The sequence below is a fragment of the Aulonocara sp. 'chitande type north' Nkhata Bay genome, linkage group LG5 (assembly GCF_057382095.1).
Source record: "Aulonocara sp. 'chitande type north' Nkhata Bay isolate Kocher_YH1m ecotype deep benthic linkage group LG5, A_spYH_male_GT1.1, whole genome shotgun sequence".
In the NCBI taxonomy this organism is placed as follows: domain Eukaryota; kingdom Metazoa; phylum Chordata; class Actinopteri; order Cichliformes; family Cichlidae; genus Aulonocara; species Aulonocara sp. 'chitande type north' Nkhata Bay.
This window is the reverse complement of record NC_141348.1, coordinates 5,606,823-5,630,190: the sequence shown is the minus strand read 5'-3', so window position 1 is coordinate 5,630,190 and position 23,368 is coordinate 5,606,823. Positions and strand designations below refer to the sequence as shown.

The 23,368-nt window shown below is 40.9% G+C and overlaps 1 protein-coding gene across 2 annotated transcripts in view; it reads left to right on the top strand.

The window, feature by feature from the left end:
• Positions 1-583: 583 nt before the first annotated feature.
• Positions 584-23,368, top strand: part of fhit (fragile histidine triad diadenosine triphosphatase) — a 163,109-nt gene continuing 140,324 nt past the window's right edge. For both annotated transcript variants that reach the window (XM_086291101.1, XM_086291102.1), the window contains exons 1-2: positions 584-658; positions 16,272-16,338. The gene's annotated coding sequence lies outside the window, so the exon portion shown is untranslated. The remainder of the gene's footprint in view (positions 659-16,271; positions 16,339-23,368) is intronic.

Here is a 23,368-nt window from a genome sequence, read left to right as displayed (position 1 = left end):
CTTTGTTCTTGTTCCAATGTTCAATTTTTGTTTCAGTATTTATTTGTAACAGTATTTTTAACCTCCTTTAACCTTATTTATTTGTTTAACTGTCATGTTTGTTGTTATTTAATTAAACAAATTCCACTGAGAAATTCAAAAGTATTAATGTTTTGTTTTTTTTTCAGTGGCGGGGGGGGGGGGGCACCATAAAGCATTTGTGCTTAGGGCACCCAAATGGCTAGCAACGGCCCTGAATGCGCCTTGAGGCAACTGCTGTTGTGATTTGGCGCGTTATATAAATGAAACTGAATTGAACTGAATTTCTTATTGAGTCTAAAGTATTTAACTTTCTGGCTTTCAGGATTATGCCTACACAAACTAAACGTGTATGTGGGAATTTTCTGTTATTCTGGATGTAAGTTGCATCATTTTTGTGTCATACTTTGTTTCTCACATCCAATCAATATTTTAACCGAAAGCATATTTCAGTTAAATGATTACAGAAAATAATCTGTCGAATCTGTGAAAAATATTCCTCCTGGCTGTGAACGCCACATAAAGATCGTCCCTCATGCCCTCTGGTACTTGTAGTTTTTCAAACATGTTTTTCGGTCTACAACTCGTTCATACAACTACACTTCCCATAATGCACGTGGGTGAAGCTGTCTGACAGACGGTGAGTGTGTCGAACATTTACTTGTTTTGAAAGTGCCTTTAGCACTAGCTCACTAGCTCCTGTCGGCATGTCTCTGTTATCTTGTTGTTTTTTCTTAACTGTAAACGTGCCCGTGATTTTTAACAAAATCTTTACTGAACAATAACCGGTCAAGACCCGGTACGCGATTTCCTGTGCTCCACGTGACAATGTATACCGCAAACATCCGCGAGATTAACAGTCCCTTTAAATTAGCCAGCCTGGCTAGCTGAAGGCTCGTGTTTGAAAGTAAAATAATGAGTCAGCGAGCGCGATACTGACACGCAGATATCCACTGAAAACTGCGTGTGGTCAGCTGACCCGTCCTTCCCATGTGCTGCTCACAACGTTTTACAGAAATATGCCCCCCCCTCCACACCGCAGTGTCTAAGGGTTGGTTGTGCTGTGGGAGCTGTTACCTGTCATGGTTAAAGTTTACCTGTCACTGAAGATAAAAGGCTGCTCACGTTTACGTGTGATAAACCATCGGACCTGCCCCATTCATAGGACACAAGGGAAGGGTTAAGCCATTGATTTTACAGTCATGAAATCGTGTGCCATCCCTACAGTGACTTGGGGATTCAGTGCTAAGGAAAAAAGAAACTGGGATGGCCCAACAACTTACTGCCATGCTTGATATTATTTACATTTCACCTTTCATTTAATGTATTGCATTCATTTAGAGTATGTTTGTCCCTTGTTGAAGCCATTGTGTCGTACTTATTGGGCTTTTTAGTTATTGCAGCTTAAATATTTAGGGCATGAGAACTGTAAAGGCCCCTTTTTTATCTGCTCTGATAAGGGTCCACAATAATAGTGTAATAGAAACAATAATAATAGTAATGTTTGATGATGGTCATAGTGGCAACAGGAAAGGTCATATTTCACACTTAAACCGTAATGCTTACTGCTGTGTCGTATTTGACAAAAAATTTTTTGGGTGAGTTTTCAAGGCTGTTACATCATCAGTGTGATTTTTTCCTCTCAAAAACCAAATACAAAATTGCACAATACATCTTTAAGCAAATCTAAAAAAAAAAAAAGTCAGATGTAGCAAATGTGATACAAATTATAAATCATGTACAGAAATGAAAATAAATAAAATCTTTTTTTAAACAAATTTATCAGATGGTTCAATAAACTTTAATTTTCTAGCAAATATTTCTTATTTCAGGCTTTAAGGCACAGCTTCAAGGTGAATGAACAAAGTAATCTAAAATGTAGTCAGAAAACCCTGGTCTAATTTTACCTATACAACTGTGTGTTGTCATTAAATGGCTCTGAAAGCATGATGAATTTCGATGTTAGTCCATAAAGCACCGGAGGCTTGTTACGCATTGTTCAGTCTGCCCCAAACTTCATGTTTCACTGAAGTCCCAACCTGAGCGCATCTTTATGCCAGTAGTCAGGGATAGTTTGAGCTCGACCTAGTGAGAACTAAATAATTTAATGTTTTTAGTTATTTTGATGGACTTCTTCTTATTCACCTCATGTGGTTAAAATAAACGTTAGCTGCAACGTGATGAAGGCTGTTTTATGGGATTTACTACTGAGTGTGGCAGTGTGCCACCTACCAGCATTCAATGAAGCTGCTCCAGCACTACATGTCTGAAATTCAGCACCCTTATGGGTAATATAGAATTACCGGTTAACCTAAATAACCTGCTTATGCAAAAGTCAATTAAAGTTTAATCTAAATTATTGCAAGAAAACCCGAAACTGCATCTTGCTCTGCTATCAGCATAATCCAGCTGCAGCATATCTCAAGGTACCCCAGGTTGTAAGGGCCCTATCATTGCTTTTTGCAGCTTTAATTTCTAGATATGGCTCTGGCAACCTGGAAACTCAGACCTCTGCTGTGCTGGTAGTAATTTCTGTACTTATGTCTGCAATGATGGAGGTAACAGTGGGACCTCACACAAAAATGATTTTTTGAGTTTATATTTTTAGATTCGTTTTTTAAGTGATGTTGTAATTGTAATCCACAATTACACACACACGACTCATTCCATGGGGGGGGAGTGTTCCATTACTTAATTATAACAATAATAATACTACATTTAATGAATTGCTGAAAAATAATCAGTATTGGTTCAGAAACAACAGATCAACAACTATGCATTGATAGACTTAATGGAAGAGATAACAGAATGTATGGATAATAAGAGGTACGCACAGGATACTGTTAATCATGAAATTCTATTATAAAAACTGGAAAGGTACGGGTTTAGGGGAGTGGTTTTGGACTGGTTAAAAAGCTGTTTAGGGAATAGGCAACAATATGTACAAATAGATGAATATAAATCTAATATGATGCATATTGCTTGTGGAGTACATCGTTTATTATGTACATAGTCTGTGCAGAGTCTCGCAGAATTTAAAGTTTGTAATATTTGCAGATGACACAATTGTACTGTTTTCAGATGTGGAATTGCCACAAGTTTTGGAGATGATCACACAGGAATTAACAATGTTAAAGAAGTGGTTTGATATAAATAAATTATCATTGAATCTAGATAAAACCAAATTGATGTTGTTTGGAAACCAAAAGAAGAATATCAAAGTAGAAATATGTGTTGACAATGTTTGTTTAGTAAGAGTAAATGAAATACAATTTCTTGGTGTGATCATTGACCACAAGGTCTGTTGGAAACCACATATTACTTATGTTCGAGGGAGATTGGCACGGGGCATTGCTGTCCTGGGGAAAGCAAAGCAAATATTGGATCAGAAAGCCCTGCATATATTATACTGTGCTTTACTACTGCTGTATACGAGCTACTGTGTAGAGGTCTGGGGAAACAGGGTACAGGGATCATACAAATGGACTATTTTTCAAAATGCAAGCTATTAAATTCCAGGACTTGGTGGAGTTTAAAACAGCGCAAATAATATATAAAGTAAAACAAATAAAACGCTTCCAAAAGAAATCTGTAAATTGTTTATAGAAAGAGAAGGTGGGTATAACTTAAGAGGGAAATGGAATTTAAAAATACAAAGTAATTAGAACAACTTTAAAAAGTATGTTTCTCTGTAGCAGGAGTTCAACTATGGAACAGTTTAACAGAAGAAATGAAAGAAAGTAACAACATAAACCAGTTTAAAATGAAATATAAAAAACACACTCTTAGCAAATATAAGAATGAAGAACACAGGGTTAACCCAGGGCAGTAATGTTGCTCGTAATAGTCTTTTAGTTTGTTTGTCTCATTGTGAATCTGCAAATGTTACCATTCAGTCCTTATTTATATGAAAGTAACTATACTGTGGTGGTGCTTCTTTATTTGTTTTGTTTTGTCTTTGCTTTACTTTTGCTTCATATGTTGTTTGTTTAATTTAAGGCTAAAAGAAAATTAAATCAATGAGAGGTAAAACTTGAGGGGGTGGGGACTAATAAGTATACTTCTGCCTACTCCTTTCCAAACAAAAGAATAGAATGATATTTTGTAATGACTGTGAAGGCACATGTTTGAAAAAAAAAATGAACTGAACTAATTTGTGATACCATTCCTTACATTACTTTTGAGCTACTGTGTAACATGAGCTAACATACATTATCAAATAATTACCTCCAAACAACAGAAACCACATCGCCTCCCAAATGAGGACACATGCCTTTTAGTGTTTACTGAATTTAATACAGTAGTGTGTTACATGTTACAAAAATTGAAAGTTTATTATGGTAACTTTGTAATGCAATAAATATGAGTTAAACCCAACATTGGCTGCAAATACACGTTTTCAAAAAGTGGTAATGATGTGTATGCATCTCAAGATAAGGGGCGTTTTAAAGTTGCTTTTTTGAACAAGAGGCACTTAGAGATGGACATGAAGTACCTCACTGTGCCAGCCGTACAGTGAGGATGATGTGGCCACTGCATTTGCATGTGCCTGTATTACTTTTGCATTGTTTTCTGATTGTATGGAAGGACTTTTAATATTCTCATCTCTTTAACATCTAAACACGATTTTGGTACTAGTTTACTGATATTAAATGCTAAAATTTGATATGTCAAAGCAAAATACTATTCCTCCAAAAGGAAAACCTGTCCATGCCTTCATCACCTCTAGATTGGACTACTGCTGTTCTCTGAACATTCCTCTGTTCGTCGCTTGTAGTTGGTCCAAAGCACTGCTGCATGTCCTGTAACAGGTATTAGATGGCGTGATCATATCACTCCAGTTTTAGCAAGTTTACACTGGCTCTTTGTCTATTTTCATATTGATTTTAAGAGTTTTCTTTTACTTGCATAGTTTAAAATGTTATGGCAATCAGCTGCATGAATTTATATAACAAAACTTACACCATCGATCTAAATGCTCTTGCATGCAGCCAAGGTCTTAATTAAAGCATGGATGGATTTCTTAGTTGCATTGTCTGGATTAACCTCCCACTTGATATTCATACTGCAGAGTGTATACAGTCTTTAAAATCCTATCTTAAAATTCTCTTATTTACCTCGACTTTTAATTCAAGTTCAGTTTGAGCCTCATCAGGTTTTACGTTATCTTTTTTATTAGTTGATCTATGTCCCCCCCTTTGCTTTTTAATGTTCTGTAGACAAAACTGACATTGACATGCACAGACAGCTTTTTCTGAGTTGTACCTACTGCCAGTCCAGAGGGAGTGCAAGAAAGAAGGAGCGCATAGGGCAGAAAAGTAGTTCCCTTTGCCTTATGGTACTTTAACTTTATTCCATTTCTGTGACAATAATTTACCAAAAATTGTTGGCTCTGTAAAGCTGCTGGCACGATGTCAGTCTTATTGTCAGCAGATGTTAACATTAGGCCACATTTTATAGTAATCAATACGCAAATTTTGGAAATGTCAAAGAGTTGAATTTCTTGAAACCTTGTATGATGGATCCACATGTCACACTGACCTGGAGTTTGTCAGGTGATATGGTGCTGTATGAATAGTCCCCCCCCCAATTTCAAAATAAGATCATTTATCACCTGATAGTGTTATGATTATGAACATAGCAACATGTCAGCATACTGGACATGTCAGGGCTCTGTGTGCGGGCAGGCAGAGGTGAAGATGCAAATGCAGGACAAAACCGCAGCTTTATTGCAGGCGATGAACAAAACATGACCTGAACAAGGAACCCTGAGAACAGAAACACACAGGCAAAGTCTGAGGGTACGACGTGACACAGAAACACGGGGCTTAGATACACTGGGGCGTAATCAGAGAATGGAAACAAAACAAAAGAGGGAGCATTGTTCCAGAAACACAAGGAAGCAGTCCAAAACAAAAATGCTGGAGACCAGGGAACAGTTCAAGAAATCAAAATCTCAGCAGTAGGAGACAAAACGAAACTGGGTCAAACACAAGTCCAAAAATCAGAAGTTCAGGAAGCCGACCCGGAGGCCGACAGCACAGAAATCCTTAGTACTGACTGAGCCGATGGCTGCTGCTGGGCGGCTGACTGAGCCGATGGCGGCTGCTGGGCAGCTGACTGAGCCGATGGCTGCTGCTGGGCGGCTGACTGAGCCGATGGCTGCTGCTGGGCGGCTGACTGAGCCGATGGCGGCTGCTGGGCGGCTGACTGAGCCGATGGCGGCTGCTGGGCGGCTGACTGAGCCGATGGCTGCTGCTGGGCGGCTGACTGAGCCGATGGCTGCTGCTGGGCGGCTGACTGAGCCGATGGCTGCTGCTGGGCGGCTGACTAGAGGACTGAACTACAGGCTGGACTGACGGCAGAAACCTAGCAGGCTCTACTTTCTCCAGACGTGGCAACTGACTCAAACTCAGCCTCTGGGGAAGCCCTGGGGAGAATCTCTGTCTCTCTGACTGGGCCGAAAGGTCCACTAACACTGCGTCGACTAACCCTAAACCTCCAGGCTCTGAGCTACCTGATACGGTTGATTACTTCCAAGTTCACTGACTACTGGTCAACATCTTCAAAACCCACTGACTCAGAAATCAGAGTTGTTAGATTAACAGACACAGGCTTAACAGTTTCTAAGCTCACAGGTTCTAAGCTAACTGTGGCTGAGCTAACAGTCTTGAACATAGCGGAACAGATCTCAGTCTTCTAGTTTTAAAATCAAGAAAAGAAGGAACACCAGATTTCTTCTCAGAGAGAAGCGGCTTGGCAGCAAAAACAGTGTTAGAAATGCCAGTCAACACAGAAGGACTCCTCTGAACTTTCCAGGTCTTAGTGAGTGAATTAGTTCTGATGGCGGAGTCTATTTTACTCACTGTGGCGTTCCGTGCTGCAGGGCCAATAACAGCTGCTTCAGTCAATGCTACAGGAGAGAGTGGAGGTGTGGTGGGGCGAAGATGACGAGGGTGCCATTTCTCCCTTAAGGGAGGATCTAGCAATTTGGCAATTAACATCGACGGGAAAGGCCGCTGACACTGAGAACACCAAGTAGTGAGGGCTTCCAGGAGGGCAGCTGAATTTCCCTTGCCCGGACCGCCCATGCCAAACAGAGCCTCGCCCTCAGCTCTGTAATGATATGCTTTAGTCCTTTTATGTCCATAAAACTGACAGTGGAGGTAGTGGATGACAAAAAGTAGTGATGGCCCGCTTGAAGCATGTGTCAAAAAAATCAACACACTGCTTCAGACTGTGTCGAAGCTTGATTCGTTTGGCCAGAGTCACGTGATCAGTGACGTCTGAAGCTTCATTTAGAGCCTAACTGCTTCGGTGTCTGATTCAATGGTTTATAAGGAAGCGAATCATTCGGGGGATTTGTGGTGTTTTGATGGTGACAGATAGCGAACCACTGATCATTCCACTGAGAGATTTGGAACCAGTGAGGAAAAGAGGAGGTTCTGTTGTGTGGGAGGATTTTGAGTTGATTTTTGTCAATCCGGTGGGTTTTCCAGCTTTGTGTTCTGGCCGTTTGCTTTTGTTTTGTGCGTGTTTATTTTATCTGAAAACGGGAAAAAGGTAAAATGTCAAAACTCTGCTTCCATAATATAAATATCATTAAATAACTTTAGAAAAACTTCCACTTGACTCTTTACATGTAATGTTGTGAAAATATATATTTTGTTTAATTAATCTGAAAATGTTAGTCTGCCAAATGTGCAGCAATTGAATGTATTTATTCTCTTTAGCTGATAGTTTGTGGGGCCCAGGTAGACTGTATACCTGCATCTCTACCAGTTTCTCTGCACTCCAGCCTCCTCTGTGCCATGTGAAGGGATTTTCCTTAAGGCAGGAGAAATGATCTCCACGAAAAGGAACAGGTTCAGCCATTGCACACTAGAACAAATTCTCTTCTTAAATATAAATGGAAAAGGGCTACTTTAAATGCATCATGTTTTTAATTTGCAAGTTCATAAGCATTTTCCTTTTCCATTTCACAATCAATTCTACCCCCCAGGTCAAAAATATGTCTGGGAAAATTTCCCTAATATAATATTATTTATAAATACACCCGTCTAGCGATTAACTGCATAAGTGCATGGAGGCGGGACCTCAGAGCAGAAGCATACTCCATAATGTGTTGTACATTATTATATGTATATATAATTTAATAGTGACGATGGACGACGAAGGGACTATATGCCTGAAGTCTCAGAGAACGTGGTATTTTTCAATTATTGTATTTGTCAGGGACCAAGCAGTAAAGCATAAAGGACACAGGTGGTTTCAATTCAAAAAAGGGGTTTTATTGACTCAAAAATATGAAAACATATTTAACAAAGCCAAAACTTAAACAGGGAGACCAATAAAAGAGGTCAACTCAATAGACTAAAATCAAGATAATAATTAACAAAACCTCAAACAAACATATGGTAAACTGACCTGCTGAAATGACACACAGGGGGACTTAAATACTGGTTTAGCTAAACCAAATGACACACACGGGGGAAAACAAGATGGCTGCCATATAACCAACTAATACAAAACATTTAAACAAACATGAAACACCCCCCAGGCAATGAAGCATGTGGTGCAATCCAATTAGGCTGTCAGTAGTACTTCAGGTCTCCCAGCCCTTTGCCACACCTTTTGCCAGACAGGAGGAGACACCAACCCCCAGGTAACTCAAACAAAGATAGATGTATTAATATAACATAAAACAGAACTTTGACCTTGCAAGGTTAATATGTGTGCACGCCATATAAACATTGGAAGGTGTGATGGAAAAATGAATACATTTAATAAAGAAACGATATTGAACAATAAATAGAATATTTTAAAGTAGTGACTGTAAATTAAACTAAAGTGAATCAACAGGTGGTGAGGTGTGGAGCTTACCATGTGTGGCATGCCATCACAGTATTTACCAACATCAAGAAGTCACAAGCAAAGAAAGACCACACCATGGTGCATGTTTGAACATGTTTACTGGTCAAAATTTATTAAACAAATAAAACACTTTTTTTTTTAAACCACCAAAAAAATACACGTTCAAAGCAACACAACGGCGGCCCAATATCAGACAGAATCCCACTCTGTAGAGTGAGCAATCATAATGAAGCAGTTGGTTTTATTTTGTGGATTCAAGCTGCTCTTAATGGTTTGGATGTCACCAGAGAGGACTGTGTTGAAAAGCTTCGAGTAATGAACCGTTTTCAATACAAGCTTCAGAAAGCTTCATTTGGCCATCACTAACAAAAAGTGATCAACAAACACTACCTCCAGTTGCCTCTTGTAGGGGTCCGCAGCCTGGGTTATCCTCCTGTAGTAATCCCACAGCTGTGCGAGATACTCCCAATCTGAGGCGACGCGCGAGTCTGCTGGACCCATGCTAGTCGCGTCGTTCTGTCAGGACTCTGTGCGGGTAGGCAGAGGTGAGGATCCAAATGCAGGACTCGTAGACGGATTGCAACTAAAAACCGCAGCTTTATTGCCAGCGATGAACAAAACATGACCTGAACAAGGAACCCTGAGAACAGAAACTCACAGGCACAATCTGATGGTACGACACGACACTGACACAGAGAAAGACAGGACTTAAATACACTGGGGCGCAATCAGAGAATGGAAAACAGAAGGGAGACTCAGCTGGGAGAGATTAGGGCTAATGAGACAGGGGGAGCGAAGCTAGACACACTGACATAAGACATGGACCTTCACAATAAAACAGGAAATAACAACACAAACGCAGACTAGACTCTGAACTACACCGGCAGGAAAAACGAGGGCACCAAAACAAAACCTAAGAACTAAAGCCTTAACCAGAATAAACTGAAACATAGAGTTCTAATAATAATCAAGAAAGGACACGAATCAGAATACAATACAAAATCAAACCAAAACATGAGAACTCAAAATACTGGGTCAAACTGACCCAGAACTATGACAGGACATATTAATTCAAATCCATTAATATGTCCATGCAGCTCTGTGAATGGCCAAAGTCATTCACAGAGCTGCTGCTTTACAGTACGAGGCTGGTCTTTGAGCCAGCAAATGTTTTCAGGTTTCTATTATGATCAAAGGAGCTTGCAAAGAAAAGCGTCTGGACTTCTTTAAGTTACTTGAAGACGTTTCACCTCTCATCCGAGAAGCTTCTTCAGTTCTAAGGTCAAATGGTGGAGAGTCCCAGATACAGTGGGGCAAAAAAGTATTTAGTCAGCCACCGATTGTGCAAGTTCCCCCACCTAAAATGATGACAGAGGTCAGTAATTTGCACCAGAGGTACACTTCAACTGTGAGAGACAGAATGTGAAAAAAAAATCCATGAATCCACATGGTAGGATTTGTAAAGAATTTATTGGTAAATCAGGGTGGAAAATAAGTATTTGGTCAATAACAAAAATACAACTCAATACTTTGTAACATAACCTTTGTTGGCAATAACAGAGGTCAAACGTTTACTATAGGTCTTTACCAGGTTTGCACACACAGTAGCTGGTATTTTGGCCCATTCCTCCATGCAGATCTTCTCGAGAGCAGTGATGTTTTGGGGCTGTCGCCGAGCAACACGGACTTTCAACTCCCGCCACAGATTTTCTATGGGGTTGAGGTCTGGAGACTGGCTAGGCCACTCCAGGACTTTCAAATGCTTCTTACGGAGCCACTCCTTTGTTGCCCGGGCGGTGTGTTTTGGATCATTGTCATGTTGGAAGACCCAGCCTCGTTTCATCTTCAAAGTTCTCACTGATGGAAGGAGGTTTTGGCTCAAAATCTCACGATACATGGCCCCATTCATTCTGTCCTTAACACGGATCAGTCGTCCTGTCCCCTTGGCAGAAAAACAGCCCCATAGCATGATGTTTCCACCCCCATGCTTCACAGTAGGTATGGTGTTCTTGGGATGCAACTCAGTATTCTTCTTCCTCCAAACACGACGAGTTGAGTTTATACCAAAAAGTTCTACTTTGGTTTCATCTGACCACATGACATTCTCCCAATCCTCTGCTGTATCATCCATGTGCTCTCTGGCAAACTTCAGACGGGCCTGGACATGCACTGGCTTCAGCAGCGGAACACGTCTGGCACTGCGGGATTTGATTCCCTGCCGTTGTAGTGTGTTACTGATGGTGACCTTTGTTACTTTGGTCCCAGCTCTCTGCAGGTCATTCACCAGGTCCCCCCGTGTGGTTCTGGGATCTTTGCTCACCGTTCTCATGATCATTTTGACCCCACGGGATGAGATCTTGCGTGGAGCCCCAGATCGAGGGAGATTATCAGTGGTCTTGTATGTCTTCCATTTTCTGATGATTGCTCCCACAGTTGATTTTTTCACACCAAGCTGCTTGCCTATTGTAGATTCACTCTTCCCAGTCTGGTGCAGGTCTACAATACTTTTCCTGGTGTCCTTCGAAAGCTCTTTGGTCTTGGCCATGGCGGAGTTTGGAGTCTGACTGTTTGAGGCTGTGGACAGGTGTCTTTTATACAGATGATGAGTTCAAACAGGTGCCATTCATACAGGTAACGAGTGGGGGACAGAAAAGCTTCTTACAGAAGACGTTACAGGTCTGTGAGAGCCAGAGATTTTCCTTGTTTGAGGTGACCAAATACTTATTTTCCACCCTGATTTACGAATAAATTCTTTACAAATCCTACCATGTGAATTCATGGATTTTTTTTCCACATTCTGTCTCTCACAGTTGAAGTGTACCTCTGGTGCAAATTACTGACCTCTGTCATCATTTTAAGTGGGGAACTTGCACAATCGGTGGCTGACTAAATACTTTTTTGCCCCACTGTATAAACCTAGTGGGAGTTTCCCCCCACAGAGGGACAAAAGGACCCCCTGATGATCCTCTAATCGCCTGAGCCAAGGTGTGAAACTGGGTGTGGGTCCCAATCAGCCAGAGTTTCGGGTGAGTTCATTGTGAAACCTGGCCCCACCTTATCATGCGAATTCCTGAGATGAGATGGCCCAGGATGTGAGTGGGCGTTAAGGCGTCTGGGAAGGGATCTCAAAACTGGATTATAGATGGCAGAGAGTTGGTGTCGTAAACCCCCGCCTCTGTTCAAAGATGGTCGCTCACAGTGGACATAGATGCTCCTTTCACTCCTCTTTCAAACCATCTGTCCTCTCTGTCCAACATGTGAACATTGGCATCCTCGAAAGAGTGACCTTTGACCTTTAGATGCAGATGGACTGCTGAGTCTTGTCCTGTGGAGGTGGCTCTTCTGTGTTGTGCCATGCGCTTGTGAAGTGGCTGTTTGGTCTCTCCAATGTAGAGGTCTGAGCATTCCTTGCTGCACTGTACAGCAAACACCACATTGTTAAGTCTGTGTTTTGGAGTTTTGTCTTTCGGGTGAACCAGTTTTTGTCTGAGCGTGTTGCATTTCAGACCCAGCAATCTGACCTCAGGAATTCGCATGATAAGGTGGGGCCAGGTTTCACAATGAACTCACCCGAAACTCTGGCTGATTGGGACCCACACCCAGTTTCACACCTTGGCTCAGGCGATTAGAGGATCATCAGGGGGTCCTTTTGTCCCTCTGTGGGGGGAAACTCCCACTAGGTTTATATCTGGGACTCTCCACCATTTGACCTTAGAACTGAAGAAGCTTCTCGGATGAGAGGTGAAACGTCTTCAAGCAACTTAAAGAAGTCCAGACGCTTTTCTTTGCAAGCTCCTTTGACTACGATGACCTGGATAACTGAGAACCTTCACAGGTTTCTATTATGATATTTTCCCACCGTATATAAACTTAAGCTTCTTTGCTGTTATTATTATGTTACTGTTACTGTTAGTATTAGTATTAGTACAAGAGATTCACATAATGCAGATCTACTTCAGCAAGTCATTAAAGCATCAGATGTAGGGGTGGTTTTTGATTATCGATTAAAATCTATTCTAATTTGGATAATGTGGTATCGAGTCTTTAAAAATCCTGAATCGATTTTTAAATATAAATTTATTTTGCCCAAAACGCCAGAATCTCAGGTTTGGTGTGCTGCTGACATCAGAGGTGAATGAAGAATATATGGTGCAGAACATAACTTCACGCAGCTCCAGCTATTGGGCCATTTGTTTCTCGGATCCTGTGATCTGAGGGGGGTGAAACCTTTTACATCAGGCCCTAGTGTCTTCTTTATCCCATTGTTCATGCTGTGAATGATACTCAACTCTGCGTCGTGCTGTCTGTCTTGCGAGGCATGGTCTGATGTGTTGAACACTTAACACCGTGTTCTGGTAATGGGGTGCTGCCATAACACTGCGCTGCTGTTTCCACAGCTATTCATGATGCACACGCTGTGATAAGTACACAGCTCAAGTAGCCTATGGACTATTGTCTTCGATAATGCAAGTGATGGCATCCTAGTTTTGAAATCACCAAGGAAGAAGCCAGGGCTCATCCTTTGGGCTCCTCTGATCAGATGCAGTGAGGATAGGGGCATAGGCACTGCATGACATTAACGTTTGCTAGGGCACAATAAAGAGTCATCATAAGGCTTCCTATATATGTTATGATAACTGCACAATGTGGCTAACTGCCACACTGAAACATTTGAATTCAAATTTGAATTGCTGACACCTGAGCTGGCACTAAAATTCTCTCAACTTTAATTTTCTTAATTTTTAGAATCATTTATTGTAAAATTGTATTTAATTAGCTGTTCTCTTCATTGCTATTAAGGAAGCTTGCATGAATCCTCCACCCCTAATAGGAACCATCTGGCCATAAGAAACAAAACTTAGCATGTAAATGAAAAAAATTTCAGGTTTGCAGTTTGCCATTGTACTTGATGCTCAACGACAGACAAAGTTAATTTACACCAGTGGCAGTTTTACATTGGTACCAAAGGCTAGTGGAGCCAGCGGTTCAAATTTAATTTGAGAATGGCTGCATTTGATCTTTCGTCATTAGATAAGTGACACCGTGTCCCTCAGATTGATTGACCTGCTTAACGTCATAACTTCACATGGAGATTTGCAAACAAGGATGGATAATGTAAGAGGCCTGTGTCAATTATGCATCTTTTATTCATGCCACAACAATACGTCATATAGTTTGTTTTCCTTGCCTCTGCTTCATCGATGAAACTTCTTTTTTAGGTTTGCCTTTGTTATTTTTCTAGAGACTTATCAGAATATCTCTTGGTGTTATCTGTCTCCACCTACCTGTCCATCAAACGTAGTTGGTGGTAGGCAAGTCTCAGCAGTAGCCATCTAGGCATTGTTTCCAACAACCTAGGCTCTTGTGGCCCACTCAGTGGATACTCCATTTTTCCTCCTGCATCTTACTGGTCCCAGTCTTGATTCCTGTAGACCAGGGGAGGGCAACTCCAGGCCTCGAGCGCCGGTGTCCTGCAGGTTTTAGATATCACCCTGGGTCAACACACCTGAATCACATGATTAGTTTGTTGCCCATTACGGCTTTTACTATACTGGTCTACTTGATTTTCATAGTTTATTCAATCTTTATTATTTATTTTTTATATTTTTGATTTTAAGTTATTACAGTCAGAATGTACAGGACCGGGGGATGGGAAAGAGAAAGAATAAGAAAAGAGAAGTTGGGAAGAAAGTTAACAGAAGGAAAGGTGAAGAGAGCCAGTGAAACACAAGCAAAACAAAAACAACACAGCAACAATCAACTTAAGCGTCACCCAGCAGCCACAGTGTAGAAGCCTGTGGCAGCTGTCTGTGCCAGAGCAGACCGAGCTCTGAGTCCACAGACCCGAGACCCAAAGGCCCCCCAGCAGGGGCCCGACAGAGCTGCTAACCCTATCCCAGGCAGGGTAAACCGTTCCCTTGCTCTATTACTCATCGTAGGCATCTAAATCGCTTCTCTGGTCCTTCAACCAGGACCAGTTTGCCTTGGAGACCCTAGCAATATATGAGTTAACCTGCTTTACAAGTAGGCTGGACCCTGGCCTTTCTGTCTGTCTCTCTGGACGGCAAAAAAAATCAGGCGAATATTACTGCCCACAGTAATTCTACCATCTGAACTGTTAAAGTATTAAACACCTTGCATTTAGTCATTCCATAACGGGTTCTTTTTCAAAGATGAGTAAGAAGTGTGAAAATACTGTTGTACACAAAAAAGAAAACCAAACAAAAAAACTGCCTGTTTTTGTGTAGAATCAAGACTCAGGGCTGAAAATAACTCAAGGACTGTTTTTACCATCTCTGAGCAGCAAATAATGCAATTGTTTGTTTAGAGTGACGATGATAGACTTAAGGGCACTGGCATTAACCATAAAGACTTCATACTCACAGTGGAGCACAGGTGGAGTGGTCTAGAGTACTTGACTTGTGTATCACTACAGTAGATCTAAACACTCAATATATATTACCAGCTTTTCACCAGTATGTCAGTTGTGGCACTGGTACTGGAGCTATTTTATGAAGATGCCTCTAATGCAGATGCACTGGCTCTTTTTCTTATGGAAGCTGAGACCCTTCAGTCAATGCAGCAACAGGACGATTTTCTGTAACTCGGTTTTGGCAACTGTGATGAACTTTGCTGTGGTCTGCTTGAAGAGCAGCATTAGAGCTGGTGACTGAATAAAGGTAGCTCTGTGATTGGCTGCAAACTGGACACTTTTAAAGATGTGTTGGAATGAACAAAGTGTTCTCCATCACAGTGGAGCTCCTTCTCTGACATGCTGACTTAGCTCTGCTGCCACAAGAAGACATCAGACAGGAAATCATGCGTGCAAGTTGTTATCATCCTCTATTTTTGATATCATCCCATGATTGTGGCAGCAGAGGGTTTATTGCTGCTGTCATCTAATAAAACTTAGGGAGGGGAGGGGGAAGAGTGCTGACTTACTGAGTTCTAACGTGACAAAGGATTTTAGATGGCTCCAAAAATAAAATGTCAGTGTTGCCATTTTGGCAAGTGTTTGTAAGTATTGTGTAACTTTGTTAGATGTGGGTACCACAGTTTAGGTAGTTAATGAGAATGACTTCAAATTTATTTACATAATCAGGCTTCTTCTATTTCTGTGCCCATCAGTACTGTTTAAAAATAACAGTAATAGAAAGTTAGAAAGAGAGGCTGCTGGCTGTAATAATTCCTCAGTTGTAAGCCATCAGTGTGTCTATGCACACTGTACAAGGTCAGTGGAGCTGCCATCTGATTTCCACCAAGAGGGTTAATGTGGAGGAGCAGAAAACTGAATATGAGTGCTCCACCTCTCCCCTTGTTGGTTCTTTGGTCCTTACATTCACATCAAAATAACATCCACTCTGCTTTCTCCTTCCCAGCATGTACATTCTGCCTCAGCCACAAACGCAAGCAGTCTACTGAACCACTGAGAAGCCATCCTTCAAGGTAAAGATCACAGCGCTAGCTCACTGCTGTTTTGCAATTCTGTGGAAAACAAAAACTTAAGCAAATAGCTGCAAACTGTGTCTACTTGATACAAAACACAGTCTTCGTAGCATGCACATTTCAGTACACATGAACATAACTTTGCAAAGACAAGAAAACATCTAAAAGTATAATTTTGGAATACATTTTCTAAAACAAACATATTGTTAAATGTGAGTACTGTCTGTTCTCTGTGCTCTAGGGAGAAAAACAATCTTTGACAGTTGTTTTGAAAACAGTTGGCATCAATTTGAAGTGTACACAATTAATTATTAATACATGCAAACTCACCAGTGGAATCCTTCAAGGTGGAGTATTCATCATCAGTAATAAATAAATGCAAATCAGTTGTGCTGCAAACACACTCCTGTGAGGAGCCGTGTTAAAGCAAATGGCTCATTCAGAGTTTGTGAACTGACAGTGCTTCAGGCTGAAGCCTCAGTAATTCACTCAGTGACTTTCATTCTGAAGAGGAGGGAGACCAAGCCCGACAGGAAGGGAGGGAGGCTCAGAACTCATAGACAATCAGCCAGATAATAAGAAGGATCACTATCATTACGTCTATAAACAGCATCTAATCGGTGCAGTATGCAAGCATTACACTCTAGTGTTTTGGTGGAGTACTGAGTAATAATAATAATCTTATTTTTCTTCTTGTTATTATTATTGTTATTATTACCACAACCCCTTCATTTCCTTCATGGTCTAAGCAAAAACGCCCAGAGCTCCTTCTCTCTAGTTGCCTCATCCAGGTTATCCAAAGAAACACGGGCATTTCCAGGCCAGCCAAGACATACAATCTATCACAAGCACCTCATCGAAAAAGCATGCTTGTAAAATGCCGGAACCAACTTGTCTGAGTTCTGTTAATGTAGAGGTTTGGCACTCTACACTATTCGAGCCCCACTTGAATGACTGCACTCTTCACTCTATCTCTAAGGGAGAGGCCAACCACCCTTCAGAGAAAGCAGATTTCTGCTGATTATATATTCTCAGTCTTTCAGTCACTCAAAACTCATGAGAACAGGGATGTAGATCGACTGGAAAATATGCTTTTACACTGGGCTCTCTCTTCACTACAGTGGACAGTGCTACAGCTTCAGTGTCACTGCAGCTGTAGTCTCAGTCCATCTGTTAATCTCCTGCTCCCTTCTCACTTGTGAACACAACCCTGAGATGCTTAAACTCCTCCACATTGGGCAGCCACCCATCCCTGAACTTTTTTCTCCCTACTTTGTGTCTGACCTCCTTTACTGTACACCTTTGATGATTTGATGAAAGCCCAATTGGGATAACCACATGCTTTAAGATCTCCTGAACCCAAAACCTCTTCTGATAATGACCCACACCCATTTTCACAACTTGGCTCATGTGATTAGGTACATGGTCAATAGTGGGTCAACACGCAGGACCGGGCTCAGCTGTATGTCATAGGAGAAACTCCACCAATTTGTCTTAGAACTGAGGAAGCTTCTCAGATGAAAGATGAAACATTTGATTTTCCAACTCAGAAATTTCATAGGCGGCAGAAACATCTGATCCACATTTGTAGAGCTATCCATATTCATCATGTGTTTTTTGATTAAATATATGGTTGACTCAACGCGGTCCAGCTGCCTTTCTTCTCCAGCTCCTTAGATTTTTTAATGTGATGAAAATGAAATTTTACCTCTCACAGCTTTAACTTTTTCCCAGAAAACAATTGCTGATGTTCCAGGCAGATCATTGTAGTCTACATATAAATCCTACAGTTTAAAAAAAAAGAATTAATCTTTAAGCAATGATGTTTTAAATCTCCAGTTTTTACTTGGTGAAATAACCTTATTAAAGACACAGGAGCATGATCACTGACAGCTATAGGATGTTTCTCAGTGTGTGAAATGTCACATTTTGTCAGGCAGCGCTGCGTGGCAGGCAGGACTCAGACACAAGGGATGAACTCAAAACCACAGCTTTGTTTGCTGGCACGGGGAAACGAGTATACAAAGCAAACTAAACTGGGAAATAACAAACTAAACTCACAGGGAGATCCACACAGCATGAGGGACGACACCAACTCAGAGAAACACAGGGTTTAAATACACCGGGAAGTAACGCGGGGAATGAGACACAGAAGGAGGGCACAGCTGGGAGAAATCAGAACTGACGAGGCAAGGAAGCAAAGCAGGACACATTCACATTAGACACGGACCTTCAAAGTAAAACAGGAAGTATAACACAGAGATGCGAACTTGACACGGTGGAGACAGCAACTAAGAAACACAGAAACATAAACCATAAGCCAGAGGACTCTAAGAACCAAGGAGGGAAATACTGAGCAGGGAACACAAGAAACTGGACTCGAGGGAGTAACAAAAGACCAACCATGAGAACATAATTCACAATACAGAGTGACAGAAAACACAAGAAACTCAAAACATGCAAAGACACAGACCAAGAAACACGGACTTTACACAGAACAGAGGGGGCACAGAGAAACATGAGGGGCAAGGGATCAAAACTAGAAACCATAGAATAAATCACACAAGTACTCGACCAAAACACAAAAATCACACAGAATTAAAAACGCTGGGTCAGGAGACCCAGGATCCTGACACATTTAGCTGCTGACTAGAAAAGAATCCAGATGAGAGTTCAAGTGATGGACATGCAAACTCGGGTGAAGAGATTATCCCTTCTGAAAAGATATCTATAAACGTAAATATTTGGGACAGGGAAGAATGAGGATCCTGAAGGAGTAATAGCACATCATCTGCATAAAAGAGAATTTTGTGTTCTGTGTTAACGTTTGAAATCCCCTTAGTATTGTTATTGTATCTCATAGCGTAAACTAGTGGTTCAATGAGTAATGCAAATAGAGATGGAGCCACAGGACATCTTTGCCTGATAGCATTCAGGAGAGTGAAGCTGACATTGACCTGTCAGTGGTGACTGCCTTTGGGGATGTGTAAAATGCTTTTATCCAACCAATAAAGGATTCTCCAAACCCAAATTTTTCAAGTGCTGCAAATAGAAATGATTGAACTCTAGTATTGCTGAATTTGTGAATATCTTCCATATTTGGTTCATGGTCAGAGGTGTTTATATAAAAATCCCCCCCACCCCCCTAAAAAAACCAAATTTTTATTCGTAGAACTATGGGAAGACTTGCTGAGTCCTCGATAACTGTGCTTGTTGTTGGGTTGTTGTTGTTTTTTTTGATCAAGTATGTTTGTCAGATATTTACCAGAATTATTATTGTATTCAATGTTGTCATGTCTCAGCTGCTGTATAAGAAACTTTGTCTTAGTGTTGTTGTTTAATTCCCATGTTTGTTCTATGTTTGATCAGACGTAAGTGTATTCTCAATCATCTGGTGACGGTTTAACCTCCAACTATCACAAAGGCCATACTCTTCCACCTATTGCTTTAGAATTACAGTGGATTACCAGACTTGAATGATTTTTGCCCGACTTCCAACTCCACAGATTTTCCAACAGAAACATTTGATCCACGTTTGTAGAGATATGATGAATATGGATATGTGGTTTTTGATTAAATATATGGTTGACTGTGCATGTCTGGACATGTGTGAGTGATGATTAAAAGTGTAGTTTTAATGTGCAGTGGTGCTATTGTGTAAGGAGTGGCAAAGCAATATAAGAGGCGTTTGCATATTTCCTGAATTTCTAGTGGGAATTGATCATTTATAATTGTGAGTTCCTTTCAGTTCTTTTTCTTGTTTTTTTCACTAGTTCTTTGTGCTTTTAATGGTTAAATTGAGCAGTTACTTATCTTGGTTTGTTGGCGTCTTTTTTAACAGCACCGAGACGGTGGATGTGATAAAGGTTATTTGGTTGACGCTGACTGTGGGGATCTTAAGCTGAGCCATCATGAAGTCCTTCAATATGGATTATAACTCAATAATAATGTTTCTGGACTAGTGATAAGTAGCTTATTGTACCTTAAGCGTGATTGTAAATATAATATTGTTTGTTTCATCCTTTTGTTTTCTGTAGTTGCGGCCGCAACTTATTCAGTGACAGTCATAATCAAGTCCTGAAACTTGTTAATTCTCTTAGGTTAGCAGGAGAATCTGATTCCAAACTATTTTTAATATCCTGAAATTTGTTGTGCAACAGTTAAACGAGTCTGGCAGCATATGACGGCAGCTTCTGATCTCTAGAAATAAGTGTATAACTGACATCTGACAAATAGATTTATTCAGTCTGGATTAGCAAACTGGTGAATGCATCCAGTGACCAATGGTATTCTGATGAGTTTGCCAGTGACTGTGGGCTGTAGTAATATGTGACCTTTGCTAGTCTATCAGAAGCACAGGCAGCTCTTCTCAGTGCCTGATAGGATGCTGATGTCATGATAAATGGAGTTATCGCTCTTTAGCAGTTAAATATGGACAATTCAGCACAGTTAAATAGGTGCTTGGCCCCATATTCAGTACAAACCCAGAGTGTTTTGTTTAGACACACTAGGTTTCTCTTCTAGATTTTGAGATTTCCATTCCCATCAGTTTAGTTATAGAACAACTCCACCAAAGTCAGAATTCTGTCAGAGCAGTACAACAGGTGACGTTTTAACATAACATATAAATAAGGATGGAGAATATTTTTTAGCTCCAGAGCTACTTAAACTCCTCCAGTTATGACATTTTGTGTATAGCTGACATAAAAATGAAGGCTGGGATAATGAGCGAGATACCAGAACTGTAGCAGTCTGTTCAGTCTAGTTTTGACTGATCTAACATCACAACAGGTCTAGAATAGCAGCCATGAAAATGGGATCATAAAAAACAAAAACTTTTCATCGATTTATATTGGGTCTATTATATATTGATTCTATCATTCAAGTCTGTCCAGTGAGCACCTCTGGTTTTTATAAATCCCAGCTACCATAGGGCAAGGTGTGGGGTGCACCCTGGACAGGTCGCCAGTCTGTTGTAGGACCAACACACAGAGACAAACAGCCGTTCACAACTGTAGATAAACAGGGGTCGGCACCCTTTCTGATGACAAGTCCCATCTAAAATTTCCTCAGAGGTCAATGTGTCATATGATTGCATTAGCAATAAATTTAATAGCGCTCTATATTAACAGTTACACACTATATAGAACAACTTTATAGGATTATATTTGTTCGCAGATGTTGGCAGCTATCAGCGAATACTTATCAGCTATTTTGAAACAAAAAAATACTTTTTATCCATAACAGCAAATGAACTGTACAACAGAAAATACAAATGCTATTTATGGTCTCCTCCCAACAATGATAAGAAAAATAAACTGGGCCAATATGGCATGTTTGTTAATACAGAGACACACATGTTAATGTGATCTGTGGTCTCCCACTCAGAGACACAGGTCTCCGAGTGTCCAGCATTCAGAGGCTACCTGAGGACTCATGTGTGAGAAAACCTGCTCACACAGACATGTGGAGCCAAACACTGTCAATAAGGCCTCTGCAATGTTCTGAAGCCAGTTAAACCTGTCAGGTAGTGATGTCCAGCAGGTGAACATGCAGCTCCATGAACACGCACAGCTGTGGATTCCAGCTGCGTTCGTAGTTCTGCAAACTTTGACCCCACAGAGTCGCGCTTTTCAGTTCAATCAGCTGCATTTCGATGTCCTCTGTGTCCAACCAGTTAATGCGAGACAAATCCAGCTGACAAACCTTTCTGGTTTGATCAGAAAAGAAAACATTGGTCCAAACACCTGAAAGTCCCAAAAACACATTGTAAATTCTGTCTCGAGTCTACGGATGTATCCGTGGTGCTGATGCTGCGCTGAGCCGACAGCTCCTGAAGCATTTGAAGTGTCGGAATGTGGAAATTTCAACATCGCTTGAAAAGACTGCCAGCTAGCAACGTCCCTCTGACCGGTAGGCTAAGTGATTTTAGCCAATTACAAGTTGAATCTGGTAGTTGGGGTTGTTAGCTGAGATACCATCATTAGGAAGCGGCACAACTAATGTGTCTATGCGAGCTAATTTGCGAAGTGCACTTGTAACCCAACTTACGAATTATTATTAAGAATGACCGAACTCTCACTAGCCAGTATCAGAAGATCTAGGATCGGCAGGAGCCCAAAGTATAAACACCAATAAGGAGAGACCACACCACAATAGACTGTTCACAAATTTGTTATATTTGACACACAGCAGCTGCAACAAATGTAATGAAAGCAATAAAATAAAATACAAAATATTTCCCCCAAAATAACAAACTAAATAAAAGTGCGCGCATACAGCTTTCTCTGAGTCAAATGTATGAGTGAATAATGTCTGGCAACTGATGGATCGTTGGGGCCCGTTCAGTTTGTTTAATGTTTGTCCTACCACACTCCGATGGAGGAAGAAAGTTCGTAGTCCTGCAGGTATCTGAAGCTTCAATGGGAACGAAACTTTGGCTTCATAAAACCTCGGCAAATCCTATTCAATTTTGGATTGGCTCACCATCCAGTTAACTGGAACTGTGGAATCGCTGCTCCTCAATGAGGGCTTGCTTCAGATTGGGTCCGTCTGCAAAAAACACCTTCTCAGATTAATTCACTGCGTGTCGTGCCCAGGGCTGGACTGGGACAAAAAATTAGAGTTATTTTCACGCATCGACCAGCATCTGGCCAATCCACCACCTTTCATTGTTTATACTGTTACAAAAATAAAAAATAAAATAAAATAAAATAAAATAAAACAAAAAATCACCATCGGCCCACTGGGCAAATACCCGATGGCCAGTCCAGCTATGGTGGTGCCATCAGTTAACCCTTCGCGTGCCAGCTGTGCCCAGGGTTGACGACTCCTGATTTAGAATCATCAGTTAATCTAACTGTGTGTCTTTGGACACTGGGACCTGGAGAGAACCCACACAGATCAGGGTTTAGCTTAGTAATTAGCACAGGCTAATCACTGCTCAATTGTGCTGCCCAGGGGAAATCTATATCTAAAAGGTATAAATAAAGATTCTAATAGATATAATTCAGATATAAATTAGCATAAT